The 20,008-nt window shown below is 37.3% G+C and overlaps 1 protein-coding gene across 3 annotated transcripts in view; it reads left to right on the top strand.

Moving 5' to 3' along the window:
• Positions 1-20,008, top strand: part of NEXMIF (neurite extension and migration factor) — a 331,466-nt gene that overhangs the window by 215,173 nt on the left and 96,285 nt on the right. The window contains exon 2 of one of the 3 annotated variants that reach the window (XM_058292234.1): positions 11,124-11,204. The exons of the other annotated variants lie outside the window; for them this stretch is intronic. The gene's annotated coding sequence lies outside the window, so the exon portion shown is untranslated. The remainder of the gene's footprint in view (positions 1-11,123; positions 11,205-20,008) is intronic. 3 annotated transcript variants of the gene reach the window in all.

The raw sequence follows: 20,008 nt of genomic DNA, 5'->3' as shown, positions 1-20,008 counted from the left end.
CTTTTCCATTTTCTAGTCTCTGGAATGGAATCACTAAGTCCAACCCATACTCAAGCTTTCCTGGAAGGGAAAGTTATCTACATACATTATTTAGAATTCTTCTATAACGAGGATGCCTCTTCTTCCTCCATTTATTTATTTAATCATAATTAGAGAGATTTATGTATAATTATTGTAATTATTTTATACTTTGGGTTTTAATCCAATACTACTTCATTTATTTTGTTGCTCAAATTGTTCCAAGTTTAGGCATTCAGAATTCTTTCATGTTGACTCCTGTGTCCCTTTGACATGCCCCCTTCCTTTTATTTTTGCATACTTCTTTATTTTCTGGTACTTCAATATACTCAAGACTCATCTTGTATTTTCCCTGCCCCAGTCCTAGAATCAGCCATTTCTCCAGAGAGCCCTGGTTACTTTAACTGGAGAGTGGTATTTAGAAACCAATATCTGGGCTCTGGCAATGCTCATTGTTACTGGGATGTTATTATTTCTAGGCCTTCTCAGTGGACAGAGCTAGGTATGCTACACCATGTTTGCACACATCTATAATTGTTTCTGTATCTGTCTCTCCATTTTATATATGTTAAGGTAAACATTAATTCATACTTGTATTTTCAACTCTAATCCAGTACTACAAGATCCTTATTATTTATTTGTAACTTCCCTCTCTAACATTGAGAGAATTGGCTCCTACTATCCACCATACATTTATATATTTGTCCAGCCCCATTATATATGGAAAATAGTTTGAGAATTCTTAATAATTACCCCCATGAGAAACAAATTTACCAACTGTTTTGTGCATTTTTTCTTTATCCTTATAGTTTCCAGTCAAAACACCATTTGCAAAACTTATGTAAGTTTGCTTCTTCCTCTGCCCCCTGCTAGTGTGATTGTGTTACACGTTTGTTTTATAGTTAGATTCATTTGTCATGGTCTGCATTCCATCTTGGGATCCCCCAATATCCTGTTTGATTTTTTAAAAATTTTTCATACATTAAGGCTCACTTTTTATGAAGTATAATTTTATGAGTTTTCACAAATTCATAATGTCATACACAACCACCCCAGTGTTGTACAGAAGAGTTTCATCATTCTGAAAATTCCCCTGTGTCACTTTTGTTATCAACCAGTCTTCCCTCCCCCAGTCGCTGGCAACCAATGATCCAGATTCCATGTCTATAGTTTTACCTTTTCCAGAATTTCATATGAAAGGAATCATACAACATGAAGCCTTTTGTTCCTGGCTTCTTTCTCTTAGCAAAATGCATTTCAGATCCATCCATTTTGTTGTGGGAAACAATAAGTCATTCACCCCCTCTCGATATGGAGGTAGAGTGGGCATCACCATCCCAGGGTCCACAGGATGGAGGAATAAAATATGGATTAGAGTGGACTTACTAGTATTCTAATATAGAACTATTGCGACTAGTAATGGAAGAAATTGTAGCACTGATGTGAAGAAAGTGGCCACGGTAGTTGCCGAAGGCAGGGAGAGGGAAGAAGAGATGTGATGTGGGAGCATTTTGGGGACTTAGAGTTGTCCTAAATGATATTGCAGGGACAGATGCTGGACATTATATATCCTGTCATAACCCACTGAATGAACCGGGGGAGAGGGAAAACTACAATGTAAACTATTATCCATGTGATGCAGCAGTGCTCCAAGATATATTCACCAAATGCAGTGAAAGAGTGCCACAAGGGGAAAAAAAAACTCATTCAATTGAAAATATTTTTTAAAAAGATTTAGATTATATAAAAGTTACATCAAGAATATAGGGATTTCCATATACCCCACTCCCTCCTCACAACTTTCCCTCATTAATAACATCTTTCATTAGTGTGGTACATTTGTTACAATTGATGAACACATATTGAAGCTTTGCTACTAACCAAAGACTATAGTTTACATTATAGTTTACACTTCACCCTGCACAATTTTATAGGTTTTCACACTAGTATTTCATTGTAAGAATGTTTGTTTATCCTATTAAAGGGCATGTTGGTTTTTTCCAGTTTATGAAAATTATGAGTAAAATTTCTATGAACATTCACATGCAACTTTTTATGTGGACATACATTTTCAATTCACTTTGGTAAATACCTAGGAGTGTCCTTGCTGGATCATATGGTACATCTATGTTTAAACTGCTAACTTTTTTTCTTTTTAAAAAATATACATTTTTTTCTTTTAAAAGATACTTAGATTAAATAAATGTTACATAAAAATATATGGAATTCCCATATATCCTGTTCCTTACCCCTCCCACATTTTCCCATATTAACATCCTTCATTAGTGTGGTACATACATTACAATTGATGAACACATTTTGGAGCATTGCCACTAAGTATTGATTATAGTTTATGTTGTAGTTTACACTCTCTCATGCACAATTTTGTAGGTTATGGCAAGATATATAATGGCCTGTATCTGTCATTGCAGTGTCTTTTAGTACAATTCCCAAGTCCTGAAAATGCCCCCATATGACACCTATTTTTCCCTCTCCCTCCCCTCAGTATCTCCAGGGACCATTGCCTCCACATCAATGATAAAATTTCTCCCATTCCTAGAATCACAATGAGTTTATAATATAATACCAATAAGTCTATTCTAGTCCATCATTCATTCCCCAATCCTTAGGATTCTGGAATGATGATGTCCACTCTGCCTCCAATTGAGAGAGGACTTAGATCCTATGGGGCAGATGGATGGAACTATCTTCCTTGCAATTTCAGACCTTTTCTGTTCCTTTAGGTGGTTGCTGCCAATCATCATCTCCTGGTTAGTTGCCCTGGGTGAGTCCAATGAGAATAGGTGTTGCAAATCTGTTGAGATTCAGGGCCCAACTGGTACATGGACAGCACAAAGATTTAAGTCTCTTGGACATTTCTTTCCAAGAAGTCTGATCTAAGGATGTGTATGTAGTGCAGTGGGATGTCTGATTTGGTAATTGGTTTTTCCATTTCTGTAAAGTAGGCTGTTGTAATCTTGATAGGAATTGCATTGAATCTGTAAATCATTTTGAATAGAATTAATATCTCAATGATATTTAGGATTCTAGTGCATGAACACAGAATGCCCTTCAATTTATTTAGTTTTCTTTTTCTTTTTAGATTTCTTTTAGCAATATTTTGTAGTTTTCTATGTACAAGTCCTATAGAACCTTGGTTAAATTTATTCCTAGGTATTTAATTCTTTTAGTTACTATTGTAAATAGAACTTTTTTCTTGATTTCCGCCTTTGCTTGCTCATTACTAGTGTATAAAATCCTATTGTTTTAAAGTGTTGATCTTGTATCATGCCCCTTTGCTGAATTTGTTCATTAGCTTACCTAGTAGTTTTGTAGTAGATTTTTCAGGACTTTTTTCAGATAGGATCATGTCATCAGCAAATGGTGAATGTTTTACTTCTTTCTTTCCTATTTGAATGTCTTTTATTTTTTTTTTCCTTGACCAACTGCTCTGGGTTGAACTTGTAGTAAAACATTGAATAACAGTGGTGACAGTGGGCATCCTTGTCTTGTTCCAGATCTTAGAGGGAAAACATTCAGTATTTGACCACTGAGAATGATTTATTTATTTATTTATTTATTTAATTTTCCCCCCTCCCCTGGTTGTCTGTTCTTGGTGTCTATTTGCTGTGTCTTGTTTCTTTGTCCGCTTCTGTTGTCGTCAGCAGCACGGGAAGTGTGGGCGGCGCCATTCCTGGGCAGGCTGCTCTTTCTTTTCATGCTGGGCGGCTTTCCTCACGGGCGCACTCCTTGCGCGTGGGGCTCCCCCACGCGGGGGACACCCTTGCATGGCACAGCACTCCTTGCGCGCATTAGCGCTGCGCATGGCCAGCTCCACACGGGTCAAGGAGGCCCGGGGTTTGAACCGCGGACCTCCCATATGGTAGACGGACGCCCTAACCACTGGGCCAAAGTCCGTTTCCCTGAGAATGATTTTAACTCTGCGTTTTGCATATGTGCCCTTTATTGTGTTGTGGAAGTTTCCTTCTATTCCTATTTTTCTATTTGTTTTTATTAATAAAAATGCTAGATTTTGTCACATTCCTTTTCTGCATTAATGGTGATCATGTGGATTTTTTCCCTTCATTTTGTTAATGTGGTGTATTACATTAATGGATTTTATATTGAACCTTCCTTGCACACTTGGTATAAAATCCACTTCAGCATGCTATATAATTCTTTCAATGAGCTGCTGGATGTGATTTGCAGGGTTGGGTTTTTTTTTTTTTTTGAGAATTTTGCACCTATATTCATAAGTGATATTTGTAATTTTGTTTGTAGTATATTTATCTGGTGTGAAGATGATGTTAGTCTTGAGGAAAGAATTAGGGGGTCTTCCCTCCTCTTCAATTTCTTGGAGGAGTTTGAGCAGGGTTGTTTTTAATTCTTCTTGGAATAATTCATAGAATTCACCTTTGAAGCCATATGTTCCTTGACATTTTTTGTTTGGAGATTTTTGATGACTGATTCAATCTCTTTAATTGTAATTGCTCTGTTGAGGTTTCTAATTCTTCTAGTGGCAGTATAGTTTGCTCGTGTGTTTCCAAGAATTTGTCCATTTCATCTAGGATGTCTAATTTGTTGGCATTAAGTCGTTCATATTATACTCTTATGATCCTTTTTATTTCTCTTGGGTCTGTAGCAATGTCACCCCTTTCATTTCTGATTTTATTTATTCACATCTTTTTTTCATTTTTCTTTGTCAGTCCAGTTAATTGTTTGTCATTTTTATTCCTGTTTTCAAAGAACCAACTTTTGGTTTTGTTGATTCTATATTTTTTTTGTTTTCAATTTCAATTATATATAGTCTAATCTTTGTTATTTTTCTCCTTCTGCTTACCTTTGGATTAGTTTGCTATTCCTTTTCTACTTCCTCCAGGTTTGCACTTAGGTATTTAATTTTAAGTCTTTCTTCTTTTAATGTAAGAATTGAGGGCTATAAATTTCCCTCTCGGCCTTTGTTTGCTTCACATAAGTTTTGATATATTGTATTCTCATTTTCATTCATCTCTAGATATTTACTTATTTCTCTTCCAATTTATATTTTGACCCACAGATTGTTTAAAGAAGTGTTATTTAACTTCCATGTATATGTTGATTTTCCAGTTCTCTGCCTGTTATTTATTTCCTGCTACTTCCATTATGGCCAGAGAAAGTGTTTTGTATAATTTCAATCTTTTTAAATTTGTTGAGATTTTCTTGTGACCCAACATGTTGTATATACTAGAGAAAGATATATGTGCACTTGACAAGAATGTATACCTTGTGGTTATGACATGTAATGTTCTGCATATATTAAGTCTAGTTCATTCATAATATTATTCAAGTTTTCTATTTCCTTATTCATCTTCTGTCTAGATGGTCTATTTCTTTATAAGTTATACCTTTTTGCCACTTAATACTTCCAGTAATGCCTACTTTCATATATGTTTTAATTTTTGTAATATACCATTTTGAGGCTGTTTTCATTTCCTTCTGTATATATTCAGATATTTTCTTTGTGGCTACCATGAGTCTTAAATTTACCATCCTAAATCTGTAACAACCACATTTTTTTTTAATTTTTTAATTCATTTTTTAAAAATATTACATTAAAAAAATATGAGGTCCCATTCAACCCCACCCCCCCACCACTCCCCCCACAGCAACACTCTCTCCCATCATCATGACACATCCATTGCATTTGGTAAGTATATCTCTGGGCATCGCTGCACCTCATGGTCAATGGTCCACATCATAGCCCATACTCTCCCACGTTCCATCCAGTGGGCCCTGGGAGGATCTACAATATCTGAACAACCACATTTAGTTTGGTTTAACACCAACTTAACTTCAAACAAATACATAAACATTGTTCCTATAACCCCATCCACCACATTTTTGCACTTCTTAATTATATCTTTATACATTGAATGTCCAAAACCATAGATTTATGATTACTTTTTATGCATTTTAGAAGTTGTAAAAAACATTGGAGATACCAGAAACACGATACTATAGTATCTGCATTTATAATAACCCAAATGGTTACTGTTTCAGTTTCCTAGCTGCAAAAACAACAGGTATTTACTGATTTGCATTTTCAGAACCTAGAAGGCATTTGTCATCCTGGGGCTAGTATCATCTATCTGGCTATCAATCTCTGGGGTTCTACAGCTTTTCTCTCACATGGCAATGCTCTTGGTGGTGTGTTATCCTTTATCTCTTGGGTCCTGTTGATTTCAAACTTCTGGCTGCTCTCTGTGGCTTTTCTTCTCTGACCAATTTCCTTTGTTTATAGGGATTTCAGCCATATTGACTAAGGGCCACCCTCATTTGATTTGGGTACAATTTAACTAATTATATCTTCATAGGTCCTATTAACAAATAGTTCCACACCCACAGGATAAGGTATTGGACCCTAAACATGCCTTTTGTAGGGAACAAAATTCAACCCTCAACAGTTCACGCTCTGAAGTCCCAAAACATATGCAAAAATATGCAAAATACATTCATTCCATCACAGTATCCTAAAGACTCAAGTAATTTCAATAAAAATTATAAATATAAAATTTCATAAAATTAAGGGTATTGTCGATCCTGGAGAAAATTCCTTTCCAATGGCCTTGTGAAACCTAGGAAATAAGATATCTGCTTCCAGTATATAATGGTAGGACAGGCATAAGATAAATATTCCCATTCCACAAGGGGAAATTGGAAGGAAACCTGGGGTTACAGATCCTATCCAATTCTGAAACCCAGCAGAGAAAAATCCATTAATTGTCAAGATCTGAGCTTCATCTGTGGATTGATGCTTTGTCCTCTGGACCCAATGGAGGAGAAGATGCACTCCTTCCAAATACATGTGCAGAGGCCATGCTCTCTGTGGCCACCTTCTTTGAGCACTAGAATGGTGGCCAAGTTCTCTGCAAATGCTGGAGTACAAACCTCACCAACTCTTAGCACTGAAGTGGCAGGATTCTCACTGAACAAAGTGGTGCAAGGCACACCCCCTCCAAATTCTGGGGCAGTTGACCTGCTCCCTCCAAGTGTGCTTTTCACATGTGGGTTGTCATGTTTTCTTGGTCCAAGGAGATCTCTTCAGTCTCAATCTTGGCTTCCATGGTTCTTCCCTTGAAGTCATTCTAATTTCAAGTTTCCTTCTCTGTTCTTTCAATCCAGGCTGGAAGTGGTTCTGCTCATAGAAATCTTGCAAAAACTTTGTCAACTTTTAATGCAATTCAAGTGGGTCAAAACCATCAGACAATAGAATTTTCTAGAGATCCTTCCTGGATAAGTGCACTTCCAATCATGTCTTTCTCTGAGATGTCTGACTGGATCCATGTTCAGGCACACTGTTTTTAGCACAGAACTGATCAGTTAAAATGTCATATGGAGCCTTGTTCTCTGGAGGCTGACTTCCTGAAAGCTCTGGAATGTCTCTGAAAATGCAACTTCTATCCCTAGTCTCAGAACTCACTATCTAGATAGGCTGAGAATTTTCAAAACATCAGTTGCTGGTTGCTTTGTGCTTATGAGTGCAATTCTCAGCTTAACACTTTCCTCTCACATTTTTCTATAAACCTCAAGGAGAGCCAGGCTGCACCTTCCACACTTAGGTTGGAAATCTTCTGGGTTAAATATGCAAGTTCATCACCTACAAGTACCACTTTAAATCTGACATCAGAACACAATTTTGCCAATTAATTTGCTACTTTGTAAAAAGGATCAGCTTTCTTCCAGCTTCCAATAACACGTTCATCATTTCCTTCTAAGGCCTTATTGGAAGTTCTTTTAATATCCATGTTTCTACTGACAGTCTCTTCAATGCCATCTAGGCTTTTTCTATGAAGAGCTTCACAATTCTTCTAGCCTCTACCCATTACCCAATTCCAAAACTGTTTCCACATTTTAAAATATTTTCAGTAGTAGCACCCCACATTTTCATAAGAAAAACAATTTTATGCTAAAACTACATCATAAAATTGGTTGGCTTAATGACAGGAATTTACTGGCTTGCAGTTTCAGATGCTAGAAGACTTGATTCATCCTGGGGTTGGTATCTTCTGGTTGGCCAGCAATCTCTGGGGTTCCTTGGCTTTTCTGACACATGGCAATGCACATGGTGGCATCTGCTATTTTCTCTTCTGGGTTCTGTTGACTTTCAGATTCTAGCTGTTCCCAAGGCTTCTTTTACTGTGTCCAATTTCCTTTGCTTATAAGGACTTCAGCCATATTGGATTAAGGCTCACCTCTTCAGTTTGGGCACACCTTAACTGATAACATCTTCAAAGGTCCCTTTTATATATGGGTTCACACCCACATGTGGGGACCTGATTCAATCCTCAACTGTTAATGTTACTGTTGGTCTTTCTTTATGCTACTTTGATAAACTGTTTGGTGTCCATTCCATTCAGTTTGAAAATCTCCATTTAGCATTGCTTATAGGAAAGTTCTAGTGGTGATGAAATCCCTCAGCTTGTGTTTGTCTGGGAAGGTTTTCATTCATTGCTCCCTTATTTTTGAAAGACAACCCTACCTGTTATAAAATTCTTGGTTACCAATTGTTTTCCTTCAACACTTTAAATATTTCATACCATTTCCTTCTTGCCTTCATGGTTTCTGATGAGAAATCAGCACTTGATCTTATTGGGACATATCATGCTGCTTTTCTACTCCAGCTTTCAGAACTCTCCCCTTGTCTTTGGCATTTGACAGTCTGGCTACTATGTGTCTGCTGGATTGAGTCTTTCCTGCAGAGATGGTAATAAATTATTATGAATATACATATACAATATAGCACAGTATGTAAAATGAGAGGACTGTTATTATAATAAATGAGTAAATGAGGACTACCACTGTTCTATGCTGTGAGTAAATTCAGTAAGAATAGAGATTTACAAGGCAACTCTGCAGAACAGTTAATGGGAAGGCTGTAGGAAAATCCCATTAAGGATTTTATTTTTCTCTGTGATTACAGATAAATGTCACCACCTTTCTGTCCCTCTCCAGTTTCTTATTGTACTTTCTTTTTAAAAATTTTTATTTAATTGCCTTTATTTTAAAGATACATAGATCACAAAAAATGTTACATTAAAAATATGAAAGATTCCCACATAGCCCACACCCCACTCTACCCCATTCCTCCCAAATCAACAACCTCTTTCATCATTCTGACACATTCATTGCGTTTGGTGAATACATTTTGCAGCACTGCTACACCACTTGGATTACAGTGTACATTGTAGTTTACACTCTCCCCTAGTCCATTCAGTGGGTTACAGCAGAATATTTAATGTCCAGCATCTCTCCCTGCAATATCATTTCAGACAACTCCAAGTCCCAAAAATGCCCCACATCACATCTCTTCTTCCCTCTCTCTGCCCTGAACAACTACCATGGTCACTTTCTCCACATCAATGATACAATTTCTTCCATTGCTAATCACAATAGTTCTATAGTAGACTACCAGTAAGTTCACTCTAATCGATATTTTATTCCTCCATCCTGTGGACCCTGGGATGTTGATGTCCACTCCACCTCTAAACCCAGAAAGGGCTTAGATCTCACATGTCTAATGGATGCGATTCTCCTTCTTGCAGTTGTAGGCACTCTCGTTTCCCTGGTGTGGTGGTTGACCATCTTCACCTCCCTTCTACCTGACCTGGGTAAGTCTAATGAATCAGAGAGTAGGAGTTGCAACTCTGCTGAGGCTCAGGGCCCAGCTGGCACATGGACAGCCCAGAGATTCAAGTCTCCTGAGCATACCCCAACCCAGCACCAACCACAGGTTCAGTAAAACTTCCTATTAAGAATTGACTTAAGAACATCAAACCATGCGTTGATGCTCATGTGGCTGGGAATGCCACCTATCCCCCACCACCAGTCTTGGTAAAACCATGACTGAGCAGCCAACAGAGAGGTGAAGGGGCATATTATTCCCTGGGAAGAATGAAAGTGTGACTGTCAGCTCAGTATGAATTCACTTCAGTGAATGTAAACCCTGTAACTCAAACTTCTGGTTCACAAGAGCTAGTTACAGGAAATGGAAGTAATCCTCTCCATGGAAGGATTTGCCAAGGAATGCCATCTGCTGGCCAGTCAGGTTTTCTCTTCCATTTCTTTCCCACAGAACATATATCTGTTCTTTGTCCCATTATGGGCTGCTTGCCCCCCCCCCTTTATGTTTATGCTGTTTATTTTCTTTATTTCTTTCTGTCTTTTTTTATTGTATTTTTTTGAAGATACATCGATCACAAAAAATGTTACATTAAAAATATTAGGTTCCCATATACCCCAGCCCCTACCTGGTGTGGTGGTTGACCATCTTCACCTCTCTGTTTGCTGAGCTGGGTAAGTCCAATGAGCCAGAAAGTCAGAGTTGCAATGCTGCTGAGGTTCAGGGCCCAGCTGGCACATGGCCAGTCCAGAGATTCAAATCTCCTGATTATATACCAACCCCAGTGTCAACACAGGTTCAGTAAAAGTGACAGAGGAGGCATGTGTAGAAAGGTCACATCTGACTCCAACTCCATCACACTCACAAATTCCAAAGTAGGGCCCACTGACAAGGCACTGAACTCCAAAACCATCTGTCATGACCATAGAACCTGCATGTCTTCATAGCCCTCAGGACGACCAGTACGTTGGGCTGTATCTTCTTTGCCTGCCCTTGTTTTGATAACAAACAGGGAAGACAAAGTTTAAAAAGAAATTGAACCAAAAATAAAAGAAGACCTGTGAAATAAAACCACTAGCCAAGAGAGAGAAATTGGTCGACAGAGTAAAATCATCAACATAATCAGATGCCTAGATATCAACAAATGATAACAAGCCATACTAAGAATCAGGAAGATATGGCCCAAAGAAACAGATCAAGAATCCAGACAAGACAAAGGATATAAGACAACTAATCAATGATGTTCACTCAAACCTCCTTAATCAATTTAAAGAGATGAAGGAAATTTAAAAGAGATAAAAGGTTTCCCCCTTATATGGCTCCCTTGTTGCATTGGTTTTGTTCATTGTTAGTGTTCATTGCCTGTTGGTTGTTTTTGCTCATTTTTTGCTCTTTGTCTGCTCATTTTTTTTTAGCTTGATGTCTGCTCATTGTTTGTCTTTTTTAGGAGGCACCTGGAACCAAACTTGGGGCCTCCCATTTGGGAGGCAGGCACTGAACTACTTGAACCACTTCCACTCTCCAAGAGGTACAGGATATTACGATGCCTTGTGTGATCATAAAGAACAATTTAAAAGTCTGCAAAAATGGTGAAAGAGCTATGGGAAGTAAGACAAAATGGATGAGATTAAAAATAAATTAGAGATATATAACATTGTACTTTTGTTATACTATAGAACTATTGTGACTAGTAATGGAAGAAACTATAGCACTGATGTGGAGAAAGTGGCCATGGTAGTCACTGAAGGCAGAGAGAGGGAAGAAGAAATGTGATGTGGGGCATTTTTGGGACTTGGAGTTGTCTGAAATGATATTGCAGGGAGAGATGCTGGACATTAAATATTCTGCTGTAACCCACTGAATGGACTAGGGGAGAGTGTAAACTACAATATACATATAATCCATGTGGTACAGCAGTGCTGCAAAATGTATTCGTCAAATGCAATGAATGTGCCAGAATGATGAAAGAGGTTGTTGATGTGAGAGGGGCAGGGGTTGGGGTATGAGGTATGTGGGTTCCTTTTATATTTTTAATGCAACGTTTTTTTGTGATCTATTTATCTTCAAAAATACAATAAAAATAAATAAATATATTAGAGGCATATAACATCAGATTTGAAATGGCAGAAGAATGAATAAGTGAAATAGAGGACAGAACATCTGAACTTGAAAAGATAGAAGAATAAATAGAAAAAAGAATTGAAAACATTGTACAGGACCAGCTGATGATGTAACTAGAAAACGACCATGAATAAAAGGGTCAACTCAGACCAGCAGAAGTTCTCAGCCTACATGTAATATCAGGGGTTAAAAATGCTTTTTTACCTTGAATAAAAGGGGGAAACGGAAAGGACAAATGTGTTTATATGGTCCTGAGTCTCCAAGAAAGAGCTGGGAGGTCCTCAAAGGGGTCACCCTTACTCTGCTCACCTCAGCAGAGTCCCAGTGACAGCTAAAGTAGATACAACCCCAGGTATTGGTCCTTCTGAGGGCTACAAAGACCCACAGGTTCTATGGTCATGGCAGATGGAGTTCAGTGCCATGTCAGTTGGCCCTATTTTGGAGTTTGTGTTCCCGAGAGTTGGACTCAGATGTGATCTTTGTTCACAAGCCTCTCCTGTTATTTTTACTGGACCTGTGCTTGGTGCTGGGGTTTAGTGTATACTCAGGGGACCTGAATCTCTAGACTGTCCATGTGATAGCCAGGCCCTGATCCTCAACAGTCTTGCAACTCCTACACTCTGGTTCATTGGACTTACCCCAGCCAGCTAACAGGGAGGTGAAGAAGGTCAACCACCACAACAGGGAACCAAGAATGCCTACAACTGAAAGCAGGAGAATTGCATCCATCTGGAATCTAAGCCCCCTCTTGATATAGATGTGGAGTGGACATAACCATTCCAGGATCCACAGGATGGAGGAATAGAGTATGGATTAGAGTGGAACTACTGATATTCTATTCATGAACTATTGTGATTAGTAATCAAAAAATGTATCATTGACATGGAGAAAGTGGCCATGGTAGCTGCTGAGGGTAGGGAGAGGGAAGAAGATATGTGATGTGGGGGCATTTTCAGGGCTTGGAGTTGTCCTGGGTGGTACTGCAGGGACAGTTACTTGACATTGTATGTCCTCCCATGGCCCAGTGGGTGGACTGTGGGAGAGTGTAAATTATAATGTGGACCATTGACCATGTGGTGCAGCAGTGCTCAGAGATGTAGTCATCAAGTGCAATGAATGTCCCATGATGATGGAGGAGGTTGTTGTTATGGGAGGAGTGGGGTGAGGGGGTTAGGTGGTATATAGGGGCCTCATATTTTTTTAATGTAACATTAAAAAGTAAATATGGAGAAAAAAAGAAAAAAAAGTTGTACAGGGTCTCAAGGAATTGATGACAACATGAAATACATGAACATACACATTATAGGTGACCCAGAAGAAGAGAATGGAAAAGATACAGAAAATATTTGAGAAAATACAAATAATTTTGTTAACCTTATGAAAGACATAATATCCATATTCAAGAAGGATAACATACTGCAAGCAGAATATATCCAAATAGACCTGTCCCAAGACATGTGCTCTTCAGAATGTCCAAGGCCAAATATAGAGGATTCTGAGCCCAGCAAAAAAAAAAGTCTAGTATTATTTACAAAGATGCATCAATAAGGCTATGTGCCAATCTCTCATCAGAAACCATGGAGGTGAGAAGGCAGTGGTATGATATATTTAAGGTGCTGAAAGAGAAAAACTGCCAGCCAAGAATTCTTTGTCCAGCAAAATTAGCCTTTGGAAATGGAGAGTTTAAAGTCTTCACAGACAAACAAAAGCTGAGAAAGTTTGTTGTCAAGAAACCAGATCTACAAGAGATAGTAAAATTTGTGTTACAGCCTGAAAGGAAGTGACAAGGACAAGAGTCCCAGAGAAGAGTGTAGGACTGAAGATTATAAGCAAGAGAATCTGAAAGGATTAAAAGACACACAATAGTAAAATATGAAAGTGGAAATCCAAGGGATAAAATGGATTAAGTACATCTTTAAAAGAGTAGCATTGAATGTTAATTGATTGAAATACACAATTAAAAGAAACAATGATAGAATGCATAAAAAAATATGAAACACTGACTTGGTGTCTACAAGAGACTCATCTTAGCCACAAGGACACAATCAGGCTGAAAGTTAAAGTTTGGAAAAATATATTCCACACAAATAGTAATGAAAAAGAACTGAGGTAGCAATATTATTATCAGATGAAATAAATTTTAAATGCAACATAGTTATAAGAAATGAAAAATGCTACTATATATTAATAAAAGGCACAATTCACCAAGAAGTTATAACAATAATAAACATTTATGCATCTAATGTAGTTGCCCTAAAATACTTGAGACACACACTGCCAAAACTGAAGGATAAATAGATGTATAGACAATAATAGAGATTTCAACATACCAATCTCAGCATTAGATAGAACATCTGGGTAGATGGTAAATAAGGAAAGTGATAGCTTGAATAATATCATAAGTGAACTAGAACCAACAGACCTTTATAGAGCAATACACCCCAAAATAGCAGGATACACATGCTTCTCAAGTGCTCATGAATCTTTCTCCAGGGTGTACCATATGCTAGGACATAAGTAAGATCTCAATAAATTTAAAGACATTGAGATTGTAAAAAGCACTTTCTCTAGTCTTAATGGAATAAAGTTCAGAATTAAACAGGCAGAAAAAAAGGAATATTCAAAATTATGTGGTGATTAAGCCATAAAATAACAAAGATTAGAGCAGAAATAAATGAAACTGAGTCCAAAGAAAGAATTTTAAAAAATCAAAAATCCAAAAGCTGGTTCTTTTTTTAAAAAAAGATTTATTTATTTATTTCTCTCCCCCCTCCCCCCCACCCCCGGTTGTCTGTTCTCTGTGTCCATTCGCTGCGCCTTGTTTCTTTGTCTGCTTCTGTTGTTGTCAGTGGCACGGGAATCTGTTTCTCTTTTTCTTGCATCATCTTGTTGTTGTTGTGTCAGCTCTCTATGTGTGTGGCACCATTCCTAGGCAGGCTGCACTTTCTTTTGCGCTAGACAGCTCTCCTTATGGGGCACATTCCTTGCGCGTGGGTCTCCCCAGCGCGGGGACACCCCTGCGTGGCAGGACACTCCCTGCGCACATCAGCACTATGCATGGGCCAGCTCCACACAGGTCAAGGAGGCCCAGGGTTTGAACCGCGGACCTCCCATGTGGTAGACAGATGCCCTAACCACCGGACCAAGTCCGCTTCCCAAAGCTGGTTCTTTGAGATCAGTAAAATTGACAAACACTTTGCAAAACTAACAAAGAAAAAAGAAGATGCAAATAAATATAACCAGGAATGAAAGGAATCAATTAAAAATGGATAAAAGACTGAAATATAAAATCCAGTACCATAAAACTACCAGAAAATAACATAGGGAAACGTCTACAATACCCTGTAGTAGGTGTGGGTCTCTTAAACCTTATACCCAAAGAATGAGCACCAAAAGAAAAAAAATAAATGAAAGGGACCTCCTCAAAATAAACACTTCTGCATCTCAAAGGACTGTCAAAAGTGTGAAAAAGCAGCCTCCACAATGGGAGAAAATATTTGGAAATCCATTAAGGGTGTAATATCCAGGATATATGAAGACATCCTATAATTTAACAAAAAAAGACAAATGACCCAATTAGAAATGGGCAACAGACTTGAATCAACGTATTTCTAAAGAAAAACTACAAATGGCAAAAAAATCACATGAAAAAAATTTCAATCTCCCAGGCTATTAGGGAAATGCAAATCAAAATTACGAGATCATTTCACACCTATTAGAATGGCCACTATTTATAAAACAGAAAAATACACGTGTTCAAGAAGATGTGGAGAGAAAGGAACACTTATCATAGGAGCTGAGAGCAATGACACAAGCCAATATCAGCACATCGGTGTTCATAGTGACATTATTCACGATTCCCAAAAGATGGAAACAACTCAGATGTCCATCAACCGATGAATGTATAAACAAACTGTGATATATTAACATGATGGAATATAATTTGCCTGTAAGAAGAAATGAAAAAAAGGAAGAAATGTGAAGTCATGAAGCACATAACAACATGGACGAACCTGGAGAACATTATGTTAAGAGTAGCATGCTAGGCACAAAAGGACAAATATTGTATGATTTCACTATTATGAGCTAAATATAATGAACAAAATCATGGCATATAGCTAGAATATGTCAGCGGAGAATAGAATGTGGCTAAAGAATGGAAAGCTGAGATTTGATATGTGTAGAATTGGTAAAAAGTTATTTGTAAATGTATGAATGAATACTAAGGGTGAAAGCAATCATAGGATTTCTAACAAGTAGCACTAACGTATGGATATGATAGTGCTTTATTTTTTGATATTTTTCTTTTTTTTTGAGTAATAAAAATGCTCTAATATTGATTGAATTGATGAATGTGCCACTCTGTGATTATACCAAATGCCATTGATTGTACACTTCACATAAAGTATACATTTTATGAAAAAAAATACTAGGGGGGGGAAATGCACCAAATGTAAGATACAGACTATAGTTAGTAGTAATACTTTAACAACGTTCTTTCATAATTTGTTACAAATGTTTCACCACAATGCAAGTTATTTGTGGTGGGGTGAAGTATGGGAGCCCTGTGTGATGTTATGCATATTGTTTTGTAAGTTCAAAACTTTGGCTATACACTTATTCTTTAAGTATGTTCATGTATAAATGATATACTTTAATAAAAGGCTTTAAATATGGAAAAAAAATCTTATGGAATACAGCAAAGGCAGTGCTGAGAGGGAAATTTATAGCCTGCAATGCTTATATTAAAAAAGAAGAAAGGACCAAAATCAAAGACCTAACTTCACACTTGGAAAAACTAAAAACAAAAACAAAAACAAAAAACAAAACAGCAAAACAATCCCAAAGAAAGCAGAAGTAGAGAAATAATGATTACAGCAGAAATAAATGATATGGAGAATAAAAATAATAGAGAATCAACAGAACTAAAATTTGGTTCTTTGGGAAAATCAACAAAATTGATAGACCTTTAGCTAGATTAACAAAGAAGACAGAAGATGCAAATAAAATCAGAAATAAGAAGTTAGATATTACCATTGACCCAGGAGAAATAAAAGAGTTCATAAGAGGGTACCACGAACAACTTAAAAACATTGATAAAAGAAGCCAAAGAGATGAGATGTGGAGGCGTTTTCGGGACGTGGAGTTGTCCTGGATAGTGCTTCACGGACAATTACGGGACACTGTAGATCCCCCCAGGGCCCACTGGATGGAACGTGAGAGAGTCTGGGCTATGATGTGGACCATTGACTATGGGGTGCAGTGATGCTCAGAGATGAACTTACCAGGTGCAATGGATGTATCACGATGATGGGAGAGAGTGTTGCTGTGGGCGGGGGCGGTGGGGTTGAATGGGACCTCATATATATTTTTTAATGTAATTAAAAAAATAATAATAATAATAATAAATAAATATTAAAAAAAAAAAAGAAGCCAAAGATGATGTAAGTAAATGGAAGTCTATTCCGTGTTAATGGGTTGGAAGACTAAATATCATTAAGATATTAATTCTTCCCATAGTGATCTACAGATTTAATGTAATCCCAATAAAAATTCCAACAACATTCTTTGCAGAATTGGAAAAGCTAATTATCAAATTTATCTGGAAAAGTAAGCATCTCTGAATAGCCAAAAATATCTTCAAATATAACAATGAAGTTTGAGGACTCTCACATACAGGTTTTAAATAATATTATCTATTGTTACAGTGATAAAAACATCATGGTACTGGCATAAAGACAGACCAATGGAACTGAATTAAAAACTCAGAAATAGACCCTCACATCTATGGTCAAGTGATTTTTGACAAGTATTTCAAATCCTCTCAGCTGGGGTAGAACTGTCTATTCAACAAATGGTGCTCAGAGTAACAGTTATCCACATCAAAAATAAAAACAGGACCCAAATCTCACACCTTAAACAAAAATTAACTGAAAAATGAATCAAGGACCTAAATATATAAACTAGAGCCATAAAACTCCTGGAAGAATATGTTGAGAAACAGCTGCAAAATCTTGTGATAGTTGGTGGATTCTGGGACCTTACATCCAAGTACAGGTAATGAATTTTAAAAATAGATAAATGGGACTGTCTCAAAAATAAATATTTTTGTATTTCAAATAATTTTTTAAGAAAGTGAAAAGGCAGCAACCTCAAAAAACTTCAGAAACCACATATCTGATAAGGGTTTGCTTTCCATGTTACATAAAAGGATCACACAGCTTAATGACAAAATGACAAGCAACCCATTTAAAAAGTGGACAAAATTATTGAATAGACATTTATTCAAAGAAAATTGGGGAAAAGGCACGTAAAAAGATGCTCAGCATCACTCGCTATTAGGGAAATGCAGATCAAAATTACAATGAGATCGTTCACACCAATCAGAGTAACCATTAACTTAAAAAAAGTAGAAAACAACTGCTGGAGAGGATGTGGAGAAATAAGAACACCCCTTCACTGTTTGTGGGAATGTAAAATGATGCAGCATCTGTGAAAATCGATGTGGCAATTTCTGAGGAAGCTGAATATAGAACTTCCATATGATCCAACAATCCCACTACTAGGAATATATTCAGAAGAACTGAATTCAAGGACATGAGCAGATATTTGTATAGCGATGTTCACAGCGACAATATTCACAATTGCTAAAAGATGAAAACAACCTAAGTGCCCACCAACTGATGAATGCCTAAACAAAATGTGGTATACATATGATAAAATACTATTCAGCTATAGGAAGAAATCAATTGGGAAAGCACATGACAACATGGATGAACCTTGAGGACACTATATTGAGTGAAATATGCCAGACATAAATGGATGGCTATTGTATGGTCTCACTGATATGAACTAAATATGTTGAGTAGATTTTTGGAATTGAATTATGACATGTAAGTTGGTGGGAGATGGAATGTAGATTAATAAGGGAGAGCTGAAGTTGGATGTATGAAGAATATTTAATAAGGTCAATTGTAAATATGTGGAAATGGATCGGGTTGATGGTAGCACATTATAAGTTTAAAAAATTCTGTTGATTTGTGAATGTGATTGCAACTGAGATGAATTGTATAGGGAGGGTGACATTGGAGGACTAATGGAGGAAAATAGGGGAATATATAAGAGTGATTCTGGTGGTGGAAGAAGATTGTGGTTACTAATATAAACACAGGGGTGTTTTTCTGTTACAGGGTGTTCGGAGTGTGGTAGTACGTGGGGAAATATAATTAATGTAACTTATAGACTATAGTTAAGAATATTGTAAAGTTTTTAATGAAGGCAAAGAAGGTATTATGTTAAGGCTAATGATGAAAAAAGAATATGGTTTTGATTTTTTGAAATGTGAATATGATTAAGCACTTTGTTCTCTTCTTCGTAGTCTTCATTAACAAGAATACCTTGATTTATGTCATTTAATTAATGTGTTTTAATCTGTGTATTTTTCTTTTTTTATAGGCATTTTATTCAATTGCCTTTATTTTAAAGATACATAGATCACAAAAAAATGTTACATTACAAAATACGAGAGGTTCCCATATACCCCACACCCCACCGCACCCCACACCTCCCACATCAACAAATTCTTTCATCATTCTGGCACATTCATTGTATTTGGTGAATACATTTTGCACCACTGCTGCAATTCATGGATTATAGTTTGCACTGGACTTTACAATTTCCTCCAGTCCATTCAGTGGGTTATGGCAGGATATATAATCTCCAGCATCTGTCCCTGCAATATCATGTAGGACAACTCCAAGTCCCAAAAATATACCCACACCATAACTCTTCTTCCCTCTCCCTGCCGTCAACAACTACCATGGCCACTGTCTCCACACCAGTGATACAATTACTTCCATTGCTAGAGTCACCATGGTTCTATAGGAGAATACTAGAAAGTTCACCCTAATCTCCATATTTTATTCCTCTATCCTATGGACCCTAGGATGATAATGTCCATTCCACCTCTATATTGAGAGGGGGTTTAGATTCCACATGGGTCATAGATGCAATTCTCCTGCTTGAAGTTGTAGGCAAACTTGGTTCCCTGTTGTGGTGGTTGACCAAGTTCACCTTCCTATTAGCTGACCCAGCTAAATCCAATGAACTGAAGAGTAGGAGATGCAACTCTGCTGAGGTCCAGGACCCAGCTGGTATATGGCCAGTCCAGGGAATCAAGTTTCCTGGGCATACACCAACCCCAGTACCAAC

This window comes from Dasypus novemcinctus, chromosome X (assembly GCF_030445035.2).
Source record: "Dasypus novemcinctus isolate mDasNov1 chromosome X, mDasNov1.1.hap2, whole genome shotgun sequence".
Lineage (NCBI taxonomy): Eukaryota > Metazoa > Chordata > Mammalia > Cingulata > Dasypodidae > Dasypus > Dasypus novemcinctus.
This window is presented reverse-complemented; position numbering and strand designations above follow the sequence as displayed.